We start from the raw sequence: 24686 nt of genomic DNA on the forward strand, positions 1-24686 counted from the left end.
CATCATGAAGTAGTTATTTCTAATGTCGCGTGTAATGAATATCTCCTGCAGTATTACTAATGCCGATTCCAGTGTCAGTAAATGAGACGAGAATTAGCGTTATGTAAGATGAGTCTATGTGACACGTATTCAGCTGCAGACTCCGAGGAAGAAACTGCTTGTGGTCTGTGGCCTAAAAGATATAGGTTTTATTAGTAGTTATGAAGAAGAAAACTAAATACTGTAAAATTAAACTATAAATCTCCTCATATGTTTCCCCTTATTATCTCCAGTAATTGTATTATTGCACAGGATTTTTATGATGGTACATCGGCTCATCTTCTTCTCATTCAGGTCCCTACAATATCAGATCCTCTCAGTGAAGATCTTCTATAGAAGAGAATTTTCCTGATTTACCCATCAAAGATGCATATGGACAGAGACAAGATGGCGGAGAGGATATTACACCTCACCCTAGAGATCCTCTTCCGGCTTACTGAAGAGGTGAGAGATTCTAATGACGTCACATTACATCATTCTTATCTATGGGAATAACAGATGGACAGAACTGAAGAGGTGAGGACTCTGTAAATGTCTGGAGGGAGATTTATTAATGTGTCTCTCCATAACCAGGATTACACAGTAATGAAGAAGACCTCTAATAAGCGCTGTCAGGACCCTGTGTCTGAGGAATGGAGAATACCCTTAAGCTTAATCACGGGTCCTCCACCACACACCCTGATACATGAGGACATCAATGACCAGAAGATCCTAGAACTCACCTACAAGATGATTGAGCTGCTGACTGGAAAGGTGACACTGCTGGGAATGCTGGGACATTGCACAGTAAGGCTATGAAGGGATTGGGGGATGATGGTGTCATTGTATTTGTCAGGTTCTTATAAGGTGTCAGGACTTCACTGTCTATTTCTCCATGGAGGAGTGGGAATATTTAGAAGGACACAAAGATCTGTACAAGAACGTCATGATGGAGGTTCCCCAGCCCCTCACATCACCAGGTAATAGACAGGACTAAATACACACAGCCTATAATTATCTGTATGTAAAGAATAAATTCAGTCCCTGAATGTGTTTCCTCCAGATCTATCCAGTAAGAGGACAACACCAGAGAGATGTCCCCGTCCTCTTCTTCTACAGGACTGTAAACAAGAAGATCCCAGTGTTCCTCAGGATCATCAGGTAGATGGAGAGAAGGTGTCATGAGATCTCCCCTATGATGTGTAGACCGCTGTGATGGTCTTGTGCTCAGTCTTGTTTTATCCCCCAGTATTATATGTTTTATACTTGTGTAATGAGAATGGTGGAGATGGCAGGATTAGAGCTGATCATAGATGTGACTTCTCCATCTGTCTTTGACTTTTACAATATTTGTTTCAGGGTGAAGATCTGACCCATATTAAAACTACAGAGACATATGTGAGGGGTGATGAGCGGTGTAAAGAGGAGATTCCTACATATGACTACCCAGGTGAGTACTGACCACTAAATGTAGCGAAGTTACCGATTATTCTCAGTCACCGACTGTGGTTGCTTTATCATTGGCGTAGGGTCTGCTGTATCACAATCTTGTGATCACCATTTTGCCTCTAGACCACAACATTCTCCTCCACCCAAAACTTTTCAAATGACTTTGGGTATTGAAAGCCCTTTTCTATAGAACTTACAACCTGGAAAATCCACCTGCACTCTGGGATTAGAAGACGCTGACCGTTACCTGCCCAGATCTGTAATTTGCAAAGTCAAATAACAGTGTACGTAGAATGTGCTGACAAGTTAGAAAATCACTTGAAGAAAAATTATGATGGGCCTCTTAGAGAAAGCGAAGGGTAATGATGCTGTTGGCTTCCTAGAACCCTGATATCTTATTAGATGAATCTACCTTCTTTGCTGCTGAATGTGCTCATATGGTTCCTACAAGACCAAGTCCAGTCTTTCTGGCCAAACTCTGCTTTTATAATCGACAACATTAAATGTGCAGTGAGGGCCAAGTGTGAATTTCTGTACAATAACAAAAGAGTTTCCCTTTATCATGACTTTTCAATTTCTTTTAAAACCAACTAACTTCAAAAAAGATTGAGATAAGCTACATAAAAACATTACACCTGTGCCATGATATATCTCTAAGCTAAATTTAAGACCCCTCAGCTCTGCACTATTATAAAAAGTTCTCTTTGAATGTCTAATATTTCTTCTTGAAACTCATTTAATAGAAAATATTGTTCCTTACGATAGTTTAGATTGCCAAGAGCCACCAAGCCCCATAATCTAATTACCCCAGAGAGGTTTCATCACTAGTTACTAATTTTTTTACTGATGAAGACTGTTGAGTTTGATTATTTCATACATGTGTTATAGTCACAGTTTTTGACTACAGTAGTTAGTGCCCAAAATACTCTGATTTAACCCCTTCCTGCAGCCAGTTTTCTGTTCCTAATCAGGCCCCATTTTTCAAATCTGACGTGTGTCACTTTATATGGTGATAACTTTGGATTTATTCACAAAGGATAATAGGAAACAAATGGACGTTACAGATTATTTTCCACCTTCTCTTGAATCCGACAATACCCTACATACGGTTGTACACTGCTGTCTGGGCACATGGCAGGTTAAGAAGGGAAGGAGCGCCATTTAGCTATTTGATTGCAGATCTTGCTGGAACAGTTTGCAGACACAATGTATTGAGGGCGCTGTTCATGGTCACCTGGCAGCTCAAAAGATGGCTTCCCTGAACAAGTTTGGCACTCTCTACTCCATTTTCTAGATCCCACGGATTGCTTTGCTCATCACCCTTTAAACCCCTCTCTATGGATCTGGACTTACACAGAGACCCCTAGGCTTGGACCACGGTGTTACCTGCTGTTTTGTGGTGTGAGATGGGAAGAAGAATAGTCAGGTAGCTGGGCAGAGAAAAGTCAGGAGACACAAGAGTACTCAGTAAATGGGCCCGGGTCACAAATACACAAGCCGGGAGCTCAGCACAGAGGACTGCACCAGAGGAGAACAAGGCTGTATCTGGCAGCTTCCAGCAATATGCTTCCAGCTTTAGTAGGGCGTCATGATTTCCAGTTGGCACCATGCCCTTTACTGCAGCTGGACAGCACACACACTCATACTGCCAGACTGGATGGTACTATTGGTCCCAGCAACCCTAATCTTAGTGGCTGGAGAGAACCTGCGCCATCCAGAGCTTCTGGCTCCTATGTCTCCTCCATTACCTGCTCCACCTGCAGGATGAATAAGGCAGCTCCTGGTGACAGAAGCAGACGTCGCAGGAGCAGATCCCAGAGGAGATAGGACCCACCATTTTCAGAAGCTCTAATATAACAAAATGGCAGAAAACCAGAGCAGTAAAAATCCCCATAAAGTGATTACCTTTTGGACATTATGAACCTCAGTGAATTAATCTATAGGAATAGTGACTATTTTTGACTCCTCAGCCACTTTCCAGAAATTAGCACGCAGTGGATGTTGCCGAGTGAAAATTGCAAATATGCCATTTTATTCCCCAACACATAGTGCCCAGATTGTGCTCCAGGAGACACACACCATAAATTAAGTGGGTTCTTCTCACTATAGTAATGCCGAATACATGGATGCTAAATGTGATTTGGGTACACTGCAAGGCTCAGAAGCGAGGGGGAGATTTGACTTTCTGAGAGTGGATATTTGTTAGGACCCTCCTGTTAGTTTGTGCTATCTTGTGTTTTGCGGTCACGTGACCAGCTGCCTATATATTCCAGCTCCGCCCTTCTGGCTTTGCTGGACTTCAGTGTTTTTTGCCTGTCTCTCTAGTCAGGTGCTTCGGTACCTATCTCTGTCTAGTTTGCTTGGTCCTCTTGGACCTCTAGTACTTTTTGTCAGTTTGTCTTTTTGCTCTGCAACAACTTCTGTTAGGAGGTGTCCTATTTTTGTCCCAGTCCTTAGTTCTTTTAGGGACCCCTCCCTTTATTCTATAGGTCTCCGTTCAGACTAGCCGAGGACTAAGGCGGGTCTGTTCACAAGGAACAGGCTGCCCGCTACATCGTAGGGATTCAGCTTAGCCTTACTGTAGGGACAGCTTTTCCCATTCTTTCCTTAGTTTATGTTGCAGATCATAACAGTAAGTCCAGCCCCCCCCCCCCCCCAAAAAAAAGACTAATAGGAAAGATATTCGGGGATCAATATGGTTTCCGTCCAGGAGTTGGCTCAACGCCTGCAGGGATTGTCTCTGGAGGTGGCTGAGCTTCAGCAACACGTGAGTGTTACAACTCTCCTGTTAGTTTTTTTTTTAGTTTGCTGGTCACATGACCATTTTGCCTATTTAATCCGGCTCCACCCTCCTGGCTTTGCTGGACTTCATTTGTATTTACTACTGTTGAGCTAGCTTGTTGCTCTATTGCCGTACTCTGTTAGTTTTGCTAGGTCTTATGACCTCTCTGCTTTTTTGTTGTGTGTTTGTCTTTCACTGCTACTATTTCTGCTAGGAGGTGTCCAACTAAATCCCAGTCCTTAGATCTTGTAGGGATCCCTCCCCCACATCTATAGGTCTGCGTTCAGACTAGCCGAGGACTTTTGCGGGTCTGATCGCAGGATCAGGTTCCCCGTTACATCATAGGGATCTAGTTTAGTTCTATTGTAGGGACAGATCTCCTGCCTTTCCTTAGTCTCTGTAGCAGATCATAACAGTAAGTCCAGCCAGTAAAAAAAAAAAAATAAATAAATAAAAAATTTCTCTAAGGAAAGACCTCCAGTTTTCCATCATGGTCTCGGTGCAAGATTTGGCTCAACGCTTGCAGGGACTCTCTCTGGAGGTGACCAAGCTCCAACAACACGTGAGTAGCTGTTCTGGAGCGCTTTTTGTTGAACCTAAGGTACGTCTGCCTGATCTATTTTTTGGCGAACAACAAGATTTTTTTTCTTTTAAAAATGCTTGTCTATTATATTTTCGTTTGAGACCCGGATCCTCTGGTGATGAATCACAGCGCATAGGGTTCATAATGTCACTTTTGCGCAAAGATCCTCAGGGATGGGCCTTCTCTCTCCATCCTAGTGATCCGTGCTTTAGATCAGTGGATAGTTTTTTTTCTGCTTTGGGTTTGTTGTACGATGATCCTGATCGTGTCTCATCTGCTGAGTCTGAATTAAGACGTTTGAGGCAGGGATCAGGTAATGTGGAAAAATATTGTTCTCACTTCCGTCGGTGGTCTGCCCAGGTGGGGTGGAACGATTCTGCTTTGAAAAGCTTGTTTCTTGCAGGGCTATGTGAAAGGGTAAAGGATTTACTGATTGCTTATCCCACACCTGGAAACTTGCAGGAGGCAATGCAATTAGCTATACGGGTGGACAGGAGACTGCGTGCAAGGGTTAATGAGAGCAAATCCTCTGCTATGTCAGCTTCGAGTTCTGAGAGGTTCGGTGCTGACAATGGAGAGCCGATGGAAATTGGGGCGATGGCACCTCGCTCTCAGGAAAAAGACCGCCGACTTTCTGAAGGCTTGTGTTTCTATTGCGGAAATTCTGGTCATTTTATTAAAAGCTGTGTGCTTCGTATGAAGAAAGAAAAAAAAAATGGTCAGTCATGCCCGTATTGCCTGTTTAAATTCTAAGGGAGTATTCCTATCTGCCACTACTGCTGCTCAGGATGAATTAATTGAATTTCGGGTATTTGTGGATTGTGGATCTACTCTGAATGTAATTGATGGGGGATTCTTGGAAAAATTTAAATTAGAACCTAAAACTTTGTCATCCCCTATTGCTGTGGTTTCTGTCTATGGCTCTCCCTTGAAGAGTGTTACTCACAAGGTCTGTGAATTTCCCCTCACTATTAATGGTATTCATCAAGAGAATTTGGATTTGGTGGTATTGGATAATTTGCCTTCTCCAGTAATATTGGGGTTACCCTGGTTGAAATTGCACAATCCTGTGCTGGATTGGTCTACCAATGAAATTAAGTCCTGGAGCCCTAAGTGTTATGACAAGTGTTGTAATGGGCGCATTGCTGCTGTGGATAGAGGGGAATTGCCTGTAGCTATTCAGGATTTTTGGAGAGTTTTTTCTGAGGAGGAGTCGCAGGTTTTGCCTCCCCATAGAGACTATGGTTGTACCATTGAATTTGTCCCTGGCGCGACTCTTCCTAAGAGTCGTTTATTTAATCTTACTATTCCTGAGAGAAAGGCTTTGGAGGAATACATACAGACAAGCTTGGCCGCCGGTCACATTAGGCCTTCCAAGTCTCCTGTGGCTGTTGGATTTTTTTTTGTAAAAAAAAAAGATGGCGGTTTACGTCCTTGTCTGGACTTTCGTGAGATTAATAAAATTACTGTACGCAATCCTTACCCACTGCCATTGATTCCCGATTTATTTAACCAGTTAGTGGGGGCCAAGTGGTTCTCTAAAATTGATCTCCGGGGGGCATACAATTTGTTGCGCATGAAGGAGGGTGATGAATGGAAGACTGCTTTTAACACTCCTGTGGGTCATTTTGAGAATCTGGTTATGCCTTTTGGTCTCACCAATGCTCCAGCATTTTTTCAGAATCTTATTAATGATATCCTTAGACCTTTAATCGGCAAAAATGTGGTTGTGTATTTGGATGACATTTTGATTTATTCGCCGGATCTGGAGTCTCATTGGCGGAGCGTACGTGAGGTATTACAGTTATTAATGGACAATTCACTTTTTGCTAAGCTGGAGAAATGTGAGTTCGCTGTACAGAGAATTAGTTCTTTGGGCTACATTATCTCCAGTGAAGGTTTTGAGATGGACCCGGTGAAAGTTCAAGCTGTGCAGGAATGGCCTAGGCCTATTGGTTTGTAATCGATACAGAGGTTTTTGGGTTTCGCCAATTATTACAGAAAATTCATAGTTTTTTTTTTAGTTTGCTGGTCACATGACCATTTTGCCTATTTAATCCGGCTCCGCCCTCCTGGCTTTGCTGGACTTCATTTGTATTTACTACTGTTGAGCTAGCTTTTTGCTCTATTGCCGTACTCTGTTAGTTTTGCTAGGTCTTATGACCTCTCTGCTTTTTTGTTGTGTGTTTGTCTTTGACTGCTACTATTTCTGCTAGGAGGTGTCCAACTAAATCCCAGTCCTTAGATCTTGTAGGGATCCCTCCCCCACATCTATGGGTCTGCGTTCAGACTAGCCGAGGACTTTTGCGGGTCTGATCGCAGGATCAGGTTCCCCGTTACATCGTAGGGATCTAGTTTAGTTCTATTGTAGGGACAGATCTCCTGCCTTTCCTTAGTCTTTGTAGCAGATCATAACAGTGAGTAGCTGTCCTGGAGCGCATTTTGTGGAACCGAAGGTAGGACTGCCTGATATTTTTTATGGTAAACAGCAACATTTTTTTTCCTTTAAAAATGCTTGTTTGTTATATTTTCGTTTGAGACCGAGGTCCTCTGGGAATGAATCACAGCGCATTGGGTTTATTATGTCACTTTTGCGCAAAGAACCACAGGGTTGGGCCTTTTCTCTCCAACCTAATGATCCGTGTTTAAGTTCTGTTGAGGAATTTTTTTCTGCTATGGGGCTATTATATGACGATCCTGATCGAATCTCATCTGCTGAATCAGAACTTAGACGTTTGAATCAGGGGTCAGATGATGTTGAAATTTATTGCACACACTTCAGGAGATGGGCTTCAGAAGTTAAGTGGAATGATTCGGCGCTGAAGAGTTTATTTCTTGCTGGTCTGAGTGAAAGGGTTAAGGATTTGCTAATTGCATTCCCTGCACCTGAGACTCTGCAAGAAGCTATGCAGTTAGCTGTTCGTGTGGACAGGAGAATAAGGTCCAGGGTCAATGATGTAAAGACTCCTGTAACTTCAGGTCCTAGTTTCCTGAAAAACTGCTTTGACAGCGGAGAACCAATGGAGGCTGGGGCGATGTCACTCCGCTCTCAAGAAAGAGATCAGAGATTCACCGAAGGTTTGTGTCTTTATTGTGGTAAAGCTGATCATTTGATTAAGTATTGTGAGCGTCGTTTAAGTAAAGAAAAAAAAAGGTCAGTTACGCCCGTATAGCTTGTTTACGCTCTGTAGAAGTGTTCCTTTCTGGGTGTACTACTCTGCAGGTAGATTTGATTGAATTTCAGGTATTTGTGGATTGTGGTTCAACACTTAATGTGATTTATAAAGGGTTTTTGGAAAAACTTAAATTGAAATCCAAACCTTTGTCATCTCCTATTTCTGTGATTGCAATTGATAACACTCCTTTGAAATGTATTACTCACAAGACTGCTGCATTTCCCCTCACTATCAGTGGTGTTCACCAAGAAATTTTGGACTTGGTTGTTTTGGATAATTTGCCCTCTCCAGTTGTTCTAGGATTGCCTTGGTTAAAACTGCACAATCCTTTGTTGGACTGGTCTACTAATGTGATTAAGTCTTGGAGTCCGAAGTGCTATGATAAATGTTGTAATGATCGCATTGCTGCTGTGGAAAAAGAGGAATTACCAGTACCTATTCAAGATTTTGGAGGGTTTTTTCGGAGGAGGAGTCTCAAGTTTTACCTCCTCATAGGGATTATGATTGCGCCATTGAGTTTGTTCCCGGTGCTACTCTTCCCAAAAGTCGCTTGTTTAATCTTACTATCCCTGAAAGAAAGGCCTTGGAGGAGTACATAGAGACTAGCCTGGCTGCTGGTCACATTAGACCTTCTAAGTTGCCTGTGGCAGTCGGATTCTTCTTTGTTAAAAAAAAGGACGGCGGTTTACGTCCATGTCTGGATTTTTGTGAAATTAATACAATTACCGTATGCAATTCCTACCCATTGCCGTTAATTCCTGACTTGTTTAACCAGTTAGTGGGAGCCAAGTGGTTCTCAAAAATTGATCTCCGAGGGGCATACAATTTGTTACGTGTGAAGGAGGGTGATGAATGGAAAACTGCTTTTAACACTCCGGTAGGTCATTTTGAGAATCTGGTGATGCCCTTCGGTCTTACCAATGCACCTGCATTTTTGCAGAACCTTATTAATGACATCCTGAGACCTTTGATTGGTAAGAATGTGGTTGTGTATTTGGATGACATTTTGATTTATTCACCAGATTTAGAGTCCCATTGGCAGAGTGTACGTGAAGTTTTGCAGTTATTGAGTGATAATTCACTCTTTGCTAAGCTGGAGAAATGTGAGTTCGCTGTGCAGAAAATTAGTTTTTGGGCTACATTGTCTCCAGCGAGGGCTTTGAGATGGACCCTGTGAAGGTTCAGGCTGTGCAGGAATGGCCTATGCCTGTTGAAATCTATACAGAGGTTTTTGGGTTTTGCCAATTATTACAGGAAATTCATTAAGAATTTTTCTGTAATTGTTAAACCTCTAACCGATCTCACCAAGAAAGGTGCGAATACTACCCAGTGGACTACTGAAGCCATTGAAGCGTTTGAGTATCTCAAAGAGAGGTTCAGTTCTGCCCCTATCCTTATACAGCCTGATGAGACCAAACCTTTTTTGGTCGAGGTCGATGCTTCATCGTTGGGGGTCGGAGCAGTTTTGTCTCAGGAGAACAAGGGTGGAGTACATCCTTGTGCCTTCTTTTTGAAAATTTTTTCGGAAACCGAACTCAATTATGATGTTGGAAATCGGGAGTTGCTGGCTATTAAACTTGCATTTGAACACTGGCGTCATTTTTTGGAAGGCGCTAGATTTCCTATTCAGGTTTTTACAGATCATAAGAATTTGATCTATCTGGATGCTGCCAAGTGCTTCAATGCCCGTCAAGCTAGGTGGGAACTTTTTTTTTTCTCGGTTTCATTTTTCTGTTACCTATATCCCTGGTACTAAGAATGTTAAAGCCGATGCTTTATCTCGCAGCTTCTCTCCTACGGTCGGTACCGAGGAGGAGGAGAGCATTTTGCAGAAAGGAGTTGTGGCGGCATTGGACTCCGATTTGGAGAATGGGATTCTGAATGCTCAAGATGATGCTCAATCTAACACTCCCCATGGGAGGTTGTTCGTGCCTAGAGCCTTTAGGAGAGATTTGTTTGTGGAGTGCCATGAGTCTCGGTTGGCAGGTCATCCAGGAGTTTCGGAGACTAAGAGACTTATCAGTCGCAGTTTTTGGTGGCCTGGATGGCAGAAGGAAGTCATCAAGTGGGTGCGTCAATGTACTGTGTGTTCTAGGTCAAAGGCTTCACATACTCCTGCTGCGGGGTTGCTTTGCCCTCTGGAGGTTCCTAGTGCGCCTTGGACGCATCTCTCTATGGATTTTATTACTGATCTTCCTGTGTCCGAGGGTTTTACTGTCATCTGGGTGGTCGTAGACCCTTTTAGTAAGATGTGTCATTTGGTTCCATTCATTAAGTTGCCCTGCGCCAAGGCACTCGCTAAGGCGTTTGTTAAGGAGATTGTCAAGCTCCATGGCGTTCCCACGGATATTGTTTCTGATAGAGGACCTCAGTTTGTGGCTCGCTTTTGGCGTGCTTTTTTTGACAGGTTGGGAGTCCATTTGTCATTTTCGTCTGGGTATCATCTTGAGTCTAATGGACAGACAGAAAGAAAGAACCAGGATGTTGAACAGTTTTTGCGTTGTTTTGTGGCGGACAATCAAGAGGTGTGGTCTGAGTTTCTGCCTCTCGCAGAATTTGCTCTTAACAATCATGCATCCTCCTCTGCTGAGTGTTCTCCTTTTTTTTGTTGCACTGGGAGACATCCGTCTTTTGGTTCGTTCTCCAAATTGGGGTCGGCGGTGGCGGAGGATGAGAATTTTTCCGGTGATTTGGAGAGAGTTTGGACTAATGTACGTTGTAACCTGCAAGAGGCTAACAAGAAGTCCAAGAAGTATTTTGACAGGAAACGTAAAGAGGTTTTGTTTACTGTGGGTGACATGGTTTGGTTGTCCTCGAAGAACTTGCGGTTGAGGATTCCCTCTAAAAAACTGGGTCCTAAGTTTGTGGGTCCATTTAAAGTGCTTCAGGTTGTTAACCCATCTGCTGTCAGGTTGGATGTTCCTACTTTCTGGAAGATTAATTCTGTGTTTCATGTTTCCTTGTTGAAAAAGGCTGACGTTTCTAATAGGGACGCCACTGTCACAGTTCCTCCTGTGGTGGAAGACGGTGAATATGAAATTTCTCGTATTTTGAATTCAAGATGGCATAGAGGGATATTACAGTATCTTGTCTCCTGGAAGGGTTTCGGTCCCGGAGACCACTCCTGGGTAAGGACGGATGATGTCTCTGCTCCTAGGCTTGTTAAAGCTTTCCACAGGAGGTTTCCTGATAGGCCTGGGCCTGGAGGATCTGGAGGATCCTTATAGAACAGGGGGTACTATTAGCACCCTCCTGTTAGTTTGTGCTATCTTGTGTTTTGCGGTCACGTGACCAGCTGCCTATATATTCCAGCTCCGCCCTTCTGGCTTTGCTGGACTTCAGTGTTTTTTGCCTGTCTCTCTAGCCAGGTGCTTCGGTACCTATCTCTGTCTAGTTTGCTTGGTCCTCTGGGACCTCTAGTACTTTTTGTCAGTTTATCTTTTTGCTCTGCAACAACTTCTGTTAGGAGGTGTCCCATTTTTGTCCCAGTCCTTAGTTCTTTTAGGGACCCCTGCCTTTATTCTATAGGTCTCCGTTCAGACTAGCCGAGGACTAAGGCGGGTCTATTCACAAGGAACAGGCTGCCCGCTGCATCGTAGGGATTCAGCTTAGCCTTACTGTAGGAACAGCTTTTCCCATTCTTTCCTTAGTTTATGTTGCAGATCATAACAATATTGGTGCATAGGTTTATAGAAGCCATGTTGCTTTTCAAGAGCCATTGTGCTGCAAATGTGGAAACCTCAGTTTTTCCACTGATAGATGAGTGGGGACTTGTTTTTTGTGAGATGAGTTGAAGTTTTTATTATTTTTGCCAACATAACATTGGTGGCTTTTTATTCCATATTTGAGAGGCAGAATAAACAAACAGTTGAACACCACGCTCAACTGGTTCATCCTGTGAGGTTTCTGTGACGAAACAGCTTCTAATCTTAATCAGCCAGACGTCTATGTTTGTTAAGCCAAGAGAAATACACTATTGTGTTTGTATTGACTTGTGAATGCATGTATTTTTCTTTGGCTGGTCAAGCAGGACATACTATTATGTGTATAAACCTAAATGTTGACTTCTCTTGGTCTGGAAACAAAGATGTTTGTTAATATGCTAATTACATATTGTATTAAAGCCACCTAATTATTGATTTACAAGAGTCCTCCTGCTATACCAACTATGTAAATTGATTAAATGCACAAACAATGAGACGTGAGCCCAGTGGAATAATGTCTTCCCTTATTTTTGACCTGTGAATGTGTACTTGAAAGGACAGTTGTAACTATCTAAGGGACATACAGTGAAGGAAATGTTTATTTGATCCCTTGCTGTTTTTGTAAGTTTGCCCACTGGCAAAGATATGAACAGTCTATAATTTTAAGGGTAGGTTAAGTTTAACATTGAGAGATAGAATATCCCCCCAAAAATCAAGAAAATCGCATTGTATAAATTCGATAAATTTATTTGCATTTTGCAGTGAGAAATAAGTATTTGATCCCTCTGACAAACAACATGTAATACTTGGTGGCAAAACCCTTGTTGGCAAGCACAGCAGTCAGACGTTTTTTGTAGTTGAATGAAAAATGAAAAAATCACCGCACAGCTGTTGAAGAGTGGTGCTCGAGTAGGGGCCGAACCCGTAATATATAAGAATATATTCTACTAGCGGGGGATACCGCGTAGCTCACCTCTCCATTCAGGTAGTTTAGAGACCTTCAGTCCGTACCGTCCTGTTACGTACACTAGCGGGGGATACCGCGTAGTACAGTTTTACTACTCAGCAATACTGATGAAGGTCAACTGTGACCGAAACGTTTATTTCATTGTGTGGACTGCATAAATAAAATTACCTTTGTTACTTGCATATCCTTTGAGTTCCGAGGTTATTCTTATATGTTTTTTGTAGTTGATGATGAGGTTTGCGCACATGTCAGGAGGAATTTTGATTCACTCCTCTTTGCAGATCATCTCTAAATAATTACAATTTTGAGGCTGTCGCTTGGCAACTCAGAGCTTCAACTCCCCCATAACGTTTCTATGGGATTAACCTCTTTAAAGCCCAAGACGTACTAATGCGTATCTGCGCCCTGGGACTTAAGAGCCAGATACGCATTGGTACGTCATGGCGATCCTGCCCGCACACAGGCTGTGCAGGTGCGATCGCCACCGGGTGTCAGCTGATTGTCACAGCTGACACCCGGTGCTATGTGCTGGGAGCGGTCCCGTACCTATCGCAGCATTACGGTGGCAAGGGGAGGTGATCGCGATACTCACCTCTCCTGCCGGTGTCTAACGCTGTCTGCCGCTGCTTCCTGGATGTTGCCATGACGACCCAATGTCGTCATGACAACATCGGGTCCCCAGACAGCAGGAAGATACTTTGGTCATGCGCAGTGCATGACCAAAGTATCTTCTGCATCTGCAGCGTTGACAGCCTGTATAGCACAGGGATGGTGCTCCACCCCTATGCCATACAGGCGATCAGGATAAAAAAAAGTGAAAGTCTCATAGTGGGACAAAGAATAAAAATAAAAAAAAGTGTTAAAAAATGAAAAAAAAAAATAAAAACAAATTTGTAAAAAATTATAAAATTAATAAATAATAATCCACCAAAAATAAAACTATAATGTACCCATCAATAAATATTATGAAAAAAAAACAACACATATTTGGTATCGCTGCGTCCAGAACGACCTGACCTATAAAACTGTCCTACTAGTTAACCCCTTTAGTGAACACGGTAAAAAAAAAAAAAAAAAAAAACGAAGCAAAAAACAATGCTTTATCATCATACCGCCAAACAGAAAATGGAATAACACGCGATCAAAAAGACGAATGTAAATAAAAATGGTACCCCTGAAAGTGTCATCTTGTCCCGCAAACAAACAAGCTGCCATACAGCTCCATCAGCCAAAATATAAAAAAGTTATAGCTCTCATCATAAAGCGTTTCCCAAAATTTTTTTTTCTAAAAAATAGCTTTTATTGTGTAAAAGCGCCAAAACTTATAAAAACTATATAAATGTGGTACCGCTGTAAACGTACTGACCCAAAGAATAAAGCTGCCTTATCAATTTTACCTCACGCGGAACAGAATAAAAAAAAATTAAAAAAACAATTCCTGAATTGTTGGTTTTTATTTATTCTGCCTCCCAAAAATCGGAATAGAAAGCGATCAAAAAATGTCACGTGCCTGAAAATGGCAGCAATAAAAACGTCAACTCATCTCGCAAAAAACAAGCGTCACATGACTCTATCGGCCAAAATATGGAAAAATTATAGCTCTCAAAATATGGCGATGCAAAAACTAGATTTTACAAAAAAAGCGTCTTTTAGTGTGTGACAGCTGTCAATCCTAAAAACTCAATATGATCCTGGCATCACTGTAATCGCACTGACCCGAAGAATAAAGTCGTCTAATCACTTATACTGCATGAGGAACGGCATAAAAAATAAACGCTAGGGTTAGGGTTAGGGTTGGGTTTAGGGTTAGGGTTGGGCTAGGGTTGGGGTTGGGGTTAGGGTTGGGCTAGGGTTAGGGTTGGGCTAGGGTTAGGGTTGGGCTAGGGTTAGGGTTGGGCTAGGGTTGGGGTTAGGGTTGGGTTAGGGTTAGGGTTGGGCTAGGGTTAGGGTTGAGGTTGGGGTTAGGGTTGGGCTAGGGTTAGTGTTGGGGTTGGGATAGAGTTAGGGTTCAGCTAGGGTTGGGTAGGGTAAGGGTTCAGGTTAGGGTAGGGTTAGGGTTGGGCTAGGGTTAGGGTTGGGATTTTTTTCAAAAGTAAAAAAGGAAAAAGGTAACAATATGGCAACTAGTGTTGAGCGCAAGTGCTCGCTACTTGAGTTTGCATCGGGTGCTCGAGTATCGCGAGTGCTCAAGTGACATGCTCGAGTGTCCGCCCCATATGCTTCGCGGCCATCAGGGGCACATCCGCTAATTATTCAACCAAATTTTACATTCAAAAAGTCAAATGGTGCTCTTCCCCTTCCGAACTCTGCCGTATGCCCAAGCATTGGTTTTCCCCCACATATGGGGTATCGGCTTACTTAGGAAAGATTACACAACAAGATGCATGGTGCAATTTCTCCTGTTACCCTTATGAAAATGCAAAACTGGGGGCTGAAAAACATTTTTGTGGGAAAAATGTGAAAATTTTATTTTCACAGCTCCATGTTATAAACTTCTTTGAAGCACATGGGGGTTCAAGGTGCTCACCACACATCTAGATAAGTTCCCTGAGGGGTCTAGTTTCCAAAATGGTGTCACTTGTGGCGGGTTTCCACTGTTTAGGCACATCAGGGGCTCCCCAAACGCAACATGGCGTCTGCTAATTATTCAAGCAAATTTTACATTCAAAAAGTCAAATGTAGCTCCTTCCCTTCTGAACCCTGCTGTGCCCCCAAACAGTGTTTTTTCCCCACATATTGGGTATCTGCGTGCTCTGGGGAAATTGCACAACAAATTTTGTGGTCCATTTTTTCCTGTTACCCCTGCGAAAATTTTAAAAAAAATGGGTCTAAAGTAACATTTTGGGAAAAAAGTTAAATGTTAATTTTTTTCTTCCACATTCCAAAAAATCCTATGAAGCACCTGAAGGGTTAATACAATTCTTGGATGTGGTTTTGAGCACTTTGAGGGTTGCAGTTTTTAGAATGGTGTCACTTTTGGGTATTTTCTGTCATAAAGACCCCGCAAAGTGACTTCAAATGTGATGTGGTCCCTAAAAAAATGGTTTTGTAAATTTTGTTGAAAAAATAAGAAATCGCTGGTCAACTTTGAACCCTTATAGCTCCCTAATAAAAAAAAATTTTGGTTTCAAAATTGTGCTGATGTAAAGTAGACATGTGGGAAATGTTATTTATTAACTATTTTGTGTGACATATCTCTCTGAATAAAAATTCATAAAAAATCTAATTTTGAAAATTGCAAAATTGTCAAATTTTTGCCAAATTTCCATTTTTTTCACAAATAAAGGCATTCCTCACAGACTCTTTGGAAAATGAAAGGTGGAATCTGATTGGTTGCTAAGGGCAACTGAGCCAGTTTCACAGATCTAGTTTTCACAGATAGATCTCCCCCAAATCTGTTTTCTTTTCAGATGATTCAGATAACACATAATGGCAAATAATTTAAATACAGATCAAAGAAAATGGATTTTAACAGAGTATTGGAAATCTCAAAATGCTGAGACCGTTAGAGCAAGTTGGGTTGAAACATTTGGTACTCAAGCCCCAAAGAGACAAACCATTTACCGCATTCGTGACAAATTCAATGCCACTGGCTCAATCCTTAATGCTCCAAAAACTGTACAGATAATAAACAACTTGTTGCTGAAACATTTGTTCAGAGTCCAAAAAAGTCCACCAGAAGAGCCTCTTTGGAATTGTGAATTTCACGAGCTTCTATCATGCGAATCCTGAAATCTATTGGGTGGAAAGCTTATCGTCCACGTCTAATTCATGGTTTATTGGAGGATGATCCAGACAGGTGGCTACAATTTAGTGAGATTATGCTTAAATAAATTGAAGAAAATCCAGTAATTTTAGATAACATTATGTGGAGTGATGAAGCTTCTTTCAAATTCTCCGGCCATATTAACAGACATAATTGTATTTACTGGTATAATGAGAACATGCATTTAACATTAGAGCAACAACTAAATGAGCCTGGTGTCAATGTTTGGGGTGGGATTTCAAGTTTTGGTGTTTTAGGACCAATATTTTTTGATGGAACAGTCACAGGAGATAAGTATCTCAAAATTATAATGAATCAAGTTGTTCCCCAGTGACAGCAACAGCCTAACTCAAATATTTTTATTTTCTGTCCACCTACTTTTGGACCACCCTGTGTGTGTGTGTGTATATATATATATATATATATCAGTTAGGTCCATATATATTTGGACAGAGACAACATTTTTCTAATTTTGATTTTAGACATTACCATAATGAATTTTAAACCAAACAATTCAGATGCAGTTGAAGTTCAGACTTTCAGCTTTCATTTGAGGGTATCCACATTAAAATTGGCTCCATGGAAACTCTCGTAGACCAAGGTGGGACCCTTGGGTTCCCTGGCCTTTTTTGCTCGATGGACTATCAGCTTCCGAAGCTACCTCCTCTGTGTGGGGGCCCGCCAAAAGTGGGAGGCCACCAGTTGAGGAAGTTGGGCCTGGAAGTCGCAGCTGTTCTACTCCTAGGCGGGCTAGCGGAAGAGTGAGACTGTGTAATTTTGCACCATCTTGGGTATTTGCTGGGACTGTTTTATGTGTTTATTGTCCTTTTGGTGGTTCAATAAAGTATTGCCGCACTGTTTTACCCTCACCCTGTTTTGTCTGAGTAGTATTATGCTCATGGAAGACCCTGGGTCTTCACAGTTTCTTATTAGACTATGAACTGTCATTGTCTTGGTGAATAATTCTATATTTTTACCTAACTTGCTATTTTTACGGAGAGTTTAAGTAGAAATGTCCAAAAATATAAAATTCAAGGATATTTTTTGTTCAAATATAACAATTGGTTTTATTCTTGGCAGATGACTGTAGCAGGAGATCAGAGGGACAGCTGGTATCTTCAATTTTTAAATCAGATGTTCTAGAGATCCCACAGGATACAACTGAAGTGAATGCCATTACTCCAGATGTACCATCATTCCTTCACAGCAAAGATCTGTCATCTGAGCCTTTGAAACAGGTCCTGTCTTCGGATTCATTACCAACTACTAAGGAAAATCAAAGTCACAAAATAAACATTAAAAAACAAATTGCTCCTAAAGCAAATAGTTTTCCCCTCGAAAAGTGTTTTCCTAAATGTCAAAAAATTCACAAAGCAGAAAATAGATTTTCTTGCTTCAAGTGTGGGAAATGTTTTAGCCAGAAATCAAATCTAGTTAGGCATGAGAGAACCAACACAGGGGAGAAGCCTTTTTCCTGTGCAGAATGTGAGAAATGTTTTAACCGGAAAAGTAATCTTGTAATACACCAGAAAACTCACAGAGGTGAGAAGCATTATTCATGTTCAGAATGTGGGAAGTGTTTTAACTATAAATCATATTTTGATAAGCACCAGAGAACTCACACAGGTGAGAAGCCTTATTCATGTTCAGAATGTGGGAAGTGTTTTAACCAGAAAGGGCATCTTGATAGCCACTGGAGAACCCACACGGGGGAGAAGCCTTTTTCCTGTTCAGAATGTGGGAAATGTTTTAACCACAAATCAAATCTTGTTAAGCACCAGAGAACTCACACTGGGGAGAAGCCTTTTTCCTGTTCAGAATGTCGGAAATGTTTTACAGTGAAATCAAATTTTGTAAATCACCAGCAAACTCACACAGGGGAGAAGCCTTTTTCATGCTCAGAATGTGGAAAATGTTTTAACCGGAATTGGAATCTTGTTATACACCAAAGAACTCACACAGGGGAGAAGCCTTTTTCATGTTCAGAATGTGGGAAATGTTTTAACCAGAAATCAGATGTTGTTAAGCATCAGAGAACTCACACAGGGGAGAAGCCTTTTTCATGTTCAGAATGTGGGAAATGTTTTATCAAGAATTCAAATCTTCTTAGTCACCAGAGAACTCACGCAGGGGAGAAACCTTTTTCCTGCTCAGAATGTGGGAAATGTTTTAACAAGAAATCAGATCTTGGTACTCATCAGAGAACTCACACAGGGGAGAAGCCTTGTTCCTGTTCAGAATGTGGGAAATGTTTTAAGCAGAAATCAGATCTTGTTTCACATCAGAAAATTCACACAGGGAAGAAACCTTTTTCCTGTTCAGAATGTGGTAAATGTTTTAACCATAAATCACGTGTTTCTGAGCACCAGCGAACTCACACAGAGATTAAGCCTTTTTCATGTTCAGAATGTGGAAAATGTTTTAAACACAAATCAAATTTTGTTAAGCACCAGCCAACTCTCACAGGGGAGAAGCCTTTTTCATGTTCATAATATGGGAAATGTTTTAACCACAAATCACATCTTGTTGAGCACCAGCAAACTCACACAGGGGTGAAGCCTTTTTCATGTTCAGAATGTGGAAAATGTTTTAACCACAAATCAAATTTTGTTAAGCACCAGCCAGCTCACACAGAGGAGAAGCCTATTTCATGTTTATAATGTGGGAAATGTTTTGTGATGAAATCATCTCTTTTTAGTCACCAAAGAATTCACACAAGGGAGAAGCCTTTTTCATGTTCTTAATGTGGGAAATGTTTTACACGGAAATCAACTCTTAATAAACATCAGAGAAGTCACACAGGGAAGAAGCCCTTTTCATGTTCAGTATATTGGAAATTGTTTTAACTGAAAATTCCTTGTCATTCCTCATGTTTGACCTCGTTAAAATGAAAAAACTCATAATCACATTCCGTGTCAGCGCCGTTCTAGTGGTGTTGAGACTTGCATTCCAGGGGCTCATGTGAGGTTGCTACATCACACAAGTCCTGCCCCCAATTGGCTTCAGTCGGCTTCACTGTCGCCGCCTTTGGACTTGTTGAACATCAACAGGAAGCCAGGGCTCCAGCTTCTCTCCGACTTCCTCTTATTGTTTGATTTGTTTGAAGGTGGGGACAGTAACGCCAGCACTGATTGGGCGCAAGGCTCACAATTACCTCACATGAGCCTTGGGAATGCAAATGATGACACCTCTGGATTGGGAAGTTTGTGTAATTGTTTTTATTTTAACAGAATCCAGCATGGGGAATGAGAAGGGGTTGTCAAAGTAGTCGACAACCCCTTTAAACATCAAAAATCCCACATAGAGACTAGTCATTATCATATCTAGAGTGTGAAAAATGATTTTCTAGAAAATTATATCTTGTTGACCATCGAAAACAATTCAGACAGGGAGAGAAACTATATATGTTATTGGCAAACTGTAAAAAAACAGATAACTGACATTTGTATAATTAAATGAGATAGAGCTATTGCTTTAAAACTGACTGTATTTTTTGGACTATAAGACATACTTTTATCAAAAAAAAAAATCTTGCTACTAATTGAGAGCGTCTTGCAGACTGGAGGCAGATTTCTGTGACAGAGGAGAACAATGAGACAGTGTCCTTCCTGATCACTGAAAGCACCGCTCTCTCTCCTCCAGCGCCACACTTATCTAACTGATTGGTGCAGAGCATGAGAGGAAGGTACCAGGATCTGCACAGAAGCTGCACGTCCTGAGTGAGCAGCTGAAGAACCTTCCACCCGACTAGCTCAAGGACCTTTCAGATCATGTAATCAATCACATGATCTTGAAGGAACTACAACATGGGGTCATGTTTGTGTATATATAGTGTATGTGTATGCAAATGTGTATATTTAGTAGAGCTGTATATATGTAAGTGTGCATACAGTGGCATGTAAAAGTTTGGGCACCCGTGGTCAGTATTACTGGTATTGAGAACAGTTAAGCAAGTTGAAGATGAAATAATCTCTGAAAGACCTAAAGTTAAAGATGACACATTTCCTTGTTGTATTTTAGACAAAAGAAAAAAATATATTTTAAAAATTGCAAAAAGGTAAATGGGCCGATGCAAAAGTTTAGGCATTCTTTCAGATTTGTGTGCTTAGATACCTTTGACCAAGGTTTCAGACCTTAATTAGCCTTTTAGAGTTATGGCTTTTTCACTATCATTGTTTGGAAAGTTCGGGTGATGCTCCCTACTTTATAAAAACCCAACCTCCTCTAACCTTGTGTCAAAAAAACAGCAGCCATGGATTTTTCTAAACAGCTGCCTAGCACTCTGAAAATGATACTTTGATACTTGAAAAAGGGGGTGCAACTAGGTACTGACCATGCCGGGTGCCCAAAATTTTGCATCGGAGCATTTTCACTTTTGTAATTTTTAAAATGTAAAAAATGACAATATGTATATTTTTTCTCCTAAAATACAAAGGAAATGTGTCACCTTTAATTTGAACCTTTTTAGAGATCATTTTATCTTCAACTTGATTAACTGTTCTCAATAACAGTAATTTTGACCATGGGTGCCCAAACTTTTACCTGCTACTGTGTGTAGCAGAGTTGTGTTTGTATATGTAAATATACATATGTAGCAGAGATTTTGTATGTAAATGTACATATGTAGCAGAGCAGTGTGTATGTAAATGTGCATATGTCGCAGAGCTTAGTGTGAGTGCACTGTCCATTCAGCAGTGTTGTGTGGGTATATATGTTCGCTGTAAATATTCGTACTGTGAAGCTATGTGAATAAAACACATGGTGCAGAGACACACTAACAAAAGATTTATTACTTTGCTATTCTGTACTAGTGAATTAGAGTCACGAGAGTCTTTGGGTGCTCTCATCCGCTGGCGTGGATTTCTTTAGAAAGACTACACAGGCCAGAACTCATCCCACTCAATGCCCATACTCCTTTGCCGTGGGCAAAACACTACTCAGACAACACAGGGTGAGGGTATCACACTCGGAAAAGACTTTATTGGGTCACCAACATTTAACAACATACAGTGCATTGAGAAAGTATTTGGCCCCTTGAACATTTCTACCTTTTGCCACATTTCTCGCTACAAACATAAAGATATAAAATTCTAATTTTTTGGGGAAGAATCAACAACAAGTGGGACACAATCGTGAAGTGGAACGAAATTTATTGTATATTTTAAACTTTTTTAGCAAATTAAAAACTGAAAAGTGGGGCGTGCAATATTATTCGGCCCCTTTGACTTAATACTTTGTAGCGCCACCTTTTGCTGCGATCACAGCTGCAAGTTGCTTGGGGTATGTCTCTATCAATTTTGCACATCGAGAGGCTGAAATTCTTGCCCATTCTTCCTTGCAAAACAGCTCGAGCTCAGTGAGGTTGGATGGAGGGCGTTTGTGAACAGCAGTTTTCAGCTCTTTCCACATATTCTAGATTGGATTAAGGTTTGGACTTTGACTCGGCCATTCTAACACCTGGATATGTTTATTTTTGAACCATCCCATTGTAGATTTTGCTTTATGTTTGGGATCATTGTCTTGTTGGAAGATAAATCTCTGTCCCAGTCTCAGGTCTTTTGCAGACTCCAACAGGTTTTCTTCCAGAATGGTCCTGTATTTGGCTCCGTCCATCTTCGCATCAGTTTTAACCATCTTCCCTGTCCCTGCTGAAGAAAAGCAGGTCCAAGCCATGATGCAATGACTAGAAGCAGTAGGTTGAAACTGAATGGGAGGAGACACAGATTAGATATTAGAAAAAACTTTTTGACAGTTAGAATGATCAGTGAGTGGAACATGCTGCCACGAGAGGTGGTGAGTTCTCCTTCAATGGATGTCTTCAAACAGAGGCTAGACAGACATCTGTCTGAGGTGATTTAGTGAATCCTGCTTTGAGCAGGGGGGTTGGACCAGATGACCCAGGAGGTCCCTTCCAACTCTACCATTCTATGATTCTATGCTGCCACCACCATGTTTGACAGTGGGGATGGTGTTTTGAGGGTGATGAGCTGTGTTGTGTTTACGCCAAACATATAATTTTGCATTGCGGCCAAAAAGTTTGATTTTGGTTTCATCTGACCAGAGCACCTTATTCCACATGTTTGGTATGTCTCCCAGGTGGCTTGTGGCAAACTTCAAACGAGACTTTTTATGGATATCTTTGAGAAATGGCTTTCTTCTTGCCACTCTTCCATAAAGGCCAGATTTGTGCAGTGTACGACTGATTGTTGTCCTATGGACAGACTCTCCCACCTCTGCTGTAGATCTCTGCAGTTCATCCAGAGTGATCATGGGCCTTTTGGCTGCATCTCTGATCAGTCTTCTCCTTGTTCGAGATGAAAGTTTAGAGGGACGTCCGGGTCTTAGTTGATTTGCAGTGGTCTGATACTCCTTCCATTTCAATATGATCGCTTGCACAGTGCACAGTGCTCCTTGAGATGTTTAAAACTTGGGAAATCTTTTTGTATCCAAATCCGGCTTTAAACTTCGCCACAACAGTATCTCGGACCTGCCTGGTGTGTTCCTTGGTCTTCATGATGCTCTCTGCACTTGAAACAGAACCCTGAGACTATCACAGAGCAGGTGCATTTATACGGAGACTTGATTACACAAGGTGGATTCTATTTATCATTACCAGTCATTTAGGACAGCATTGGATCATTCAGAGATCCTCACTGAACTTCTGGAGTGAGTTTGCTGCACTGAAAGTAAAGGGGCCGAATAATATTGCACGCCCCACTTTTCAGTTTTTAATTTGTTTAAAAAGTTTAAAATATCCAATAAATTTCGTTCCACTTCACGATTGTGTCCCGCTTGTTGATTCTTCCCCCAAAAAATAGAATTTTATATCTTTATGTTTGAAGCCAGAAATGTGGCAAAAGGTAGAAAACTTCAAGGGGGCCAAATACTTTCACAATGCACTGTATATTACAGAGTAATCGTGCAAGTGACAGTCTCACCCTTCGACTGGCTTGCCGTGGATTTGAACCTCCATGTCTTTGGGGCATCTTGGGCCAACTACTACAACCTGCAGCACCCCTCTTTTGGCAGACACCCACTGAGAGGAGGCAGCGGCAAGCTTAGGAAACTGACCAAGCACAGTGAGGTATGTGGCTAGGTGACCGAATTCTCCCAACCTGGGTTATCTAACAAATTCATGGGCTCAGTATTGGGCAGTGAAGCAGTTTTGTAATCCACCATCTGGAACCATGGTCCCCAGGCTGAAGTCCCCTTTTTTAACCCTCAGATCCCATTTCAGTGCATTATCCCACAAAATTGGGGGAGATGGTCATGGCTGTTCTCTCATTGTTCAATTGTTTAATAAGACTGCCTAATTATCCTCCAAATGATGCAGAATAGTACACTGCCGGGGGCTGCTGCACTCCGTAATCAGCAGACATTTCACAAATTAGTATACAAATAGGGGCATTGGACAGTCTCACATGAAACAATTGTGGTTCCAGGCAAAATGTGTATAACCTGCGCTGCTGATGAAGATTCCAGGACGCAGATGAAATTATTCGTACAGGTTAAAAGTCAACGTGTTTCGAAGTCATATGCAACATCTTCCTCAGGACATAACCTAATAGGTTCCATGTATAACTTCATCAGTTTTATATGCGGTCTTTTTGAAAAAACGCCAAACAGGAGAACATGATGTGTCAATTTCATATGTAAACCCATTAAAAAGAGGTCGGTTGAAGTGTTAAAAGACAGAAAAATATTGAATATATTAATTGCATTAAAACATAATATTGTATATTAATAAAAACTAAAAAATAATTTTCATACCATTAGTGTAAAAAAAAATTGTTATAGGAGTATATTCCTAAATGGGGTGCGAACTGGTGCCCAATTGATTTATTGGCGTGTGAATGTGGTTTAACAGTGCTGTATGCCACCTAAGAGTTTGATTGATCAGAATAGAGGTGCAAAATTAGTTCATTATGAAAGGGGAAAAAAGGGGAATGATATCCCAATGGTTTACAGTGGGTACGGAAAGTATTCAGACCCCTTTAAATTTTTCACTCTTTGTTTCATTGCAGCCATTTGGTAAATTCTAAAAAGTTCATTTTTTTCTCATTAAAGTCCACTCTGCACCCCATCTTAACTGAAAAAAAACAGAAATGTAGAAATTTTTGCAAATTTATTAAAAAAAAAACTGAAATATCACATGGTCATAAGTATTCAGACCCTTTGCTCAATATTGAGTATAAATACTAAGTGAAGGGCTAAGTGCTAATCTTTAATTTATATTTAAAA

General features: G+C 41.2%; 1 pseudogene; it reads left to right on the forward strand.

The window, feature by feature from the left end:
* The first annotated feature begins 337 nt into the window (after positions 1 to 337).
* On the forward strand, positions 338 to 23187 carry LOC141192454 (uncharacterized; annotated as a pseudogene).
* Positions 23188 to 24686: the final 1499 nt, after the last annotated feature.

The sequence above is a fragment of the Phyllobates terribilis genome, unplaced genomic scaffold, assembly GCF_046119375.1.
Source record: "Phyllobates terribilis strain yellow unplaced genomic scaffold, ASM4611937v1 Scaffold_61__1_contigs__length_8056638, whole genome shotgun sequence".
NCBI classification, from domain to species: Eukaryota; Metazoa; Chordata; class Amphibia; order Anura; family Dendrobatidae; genus Phyllobates; species Phyllobates terribilis.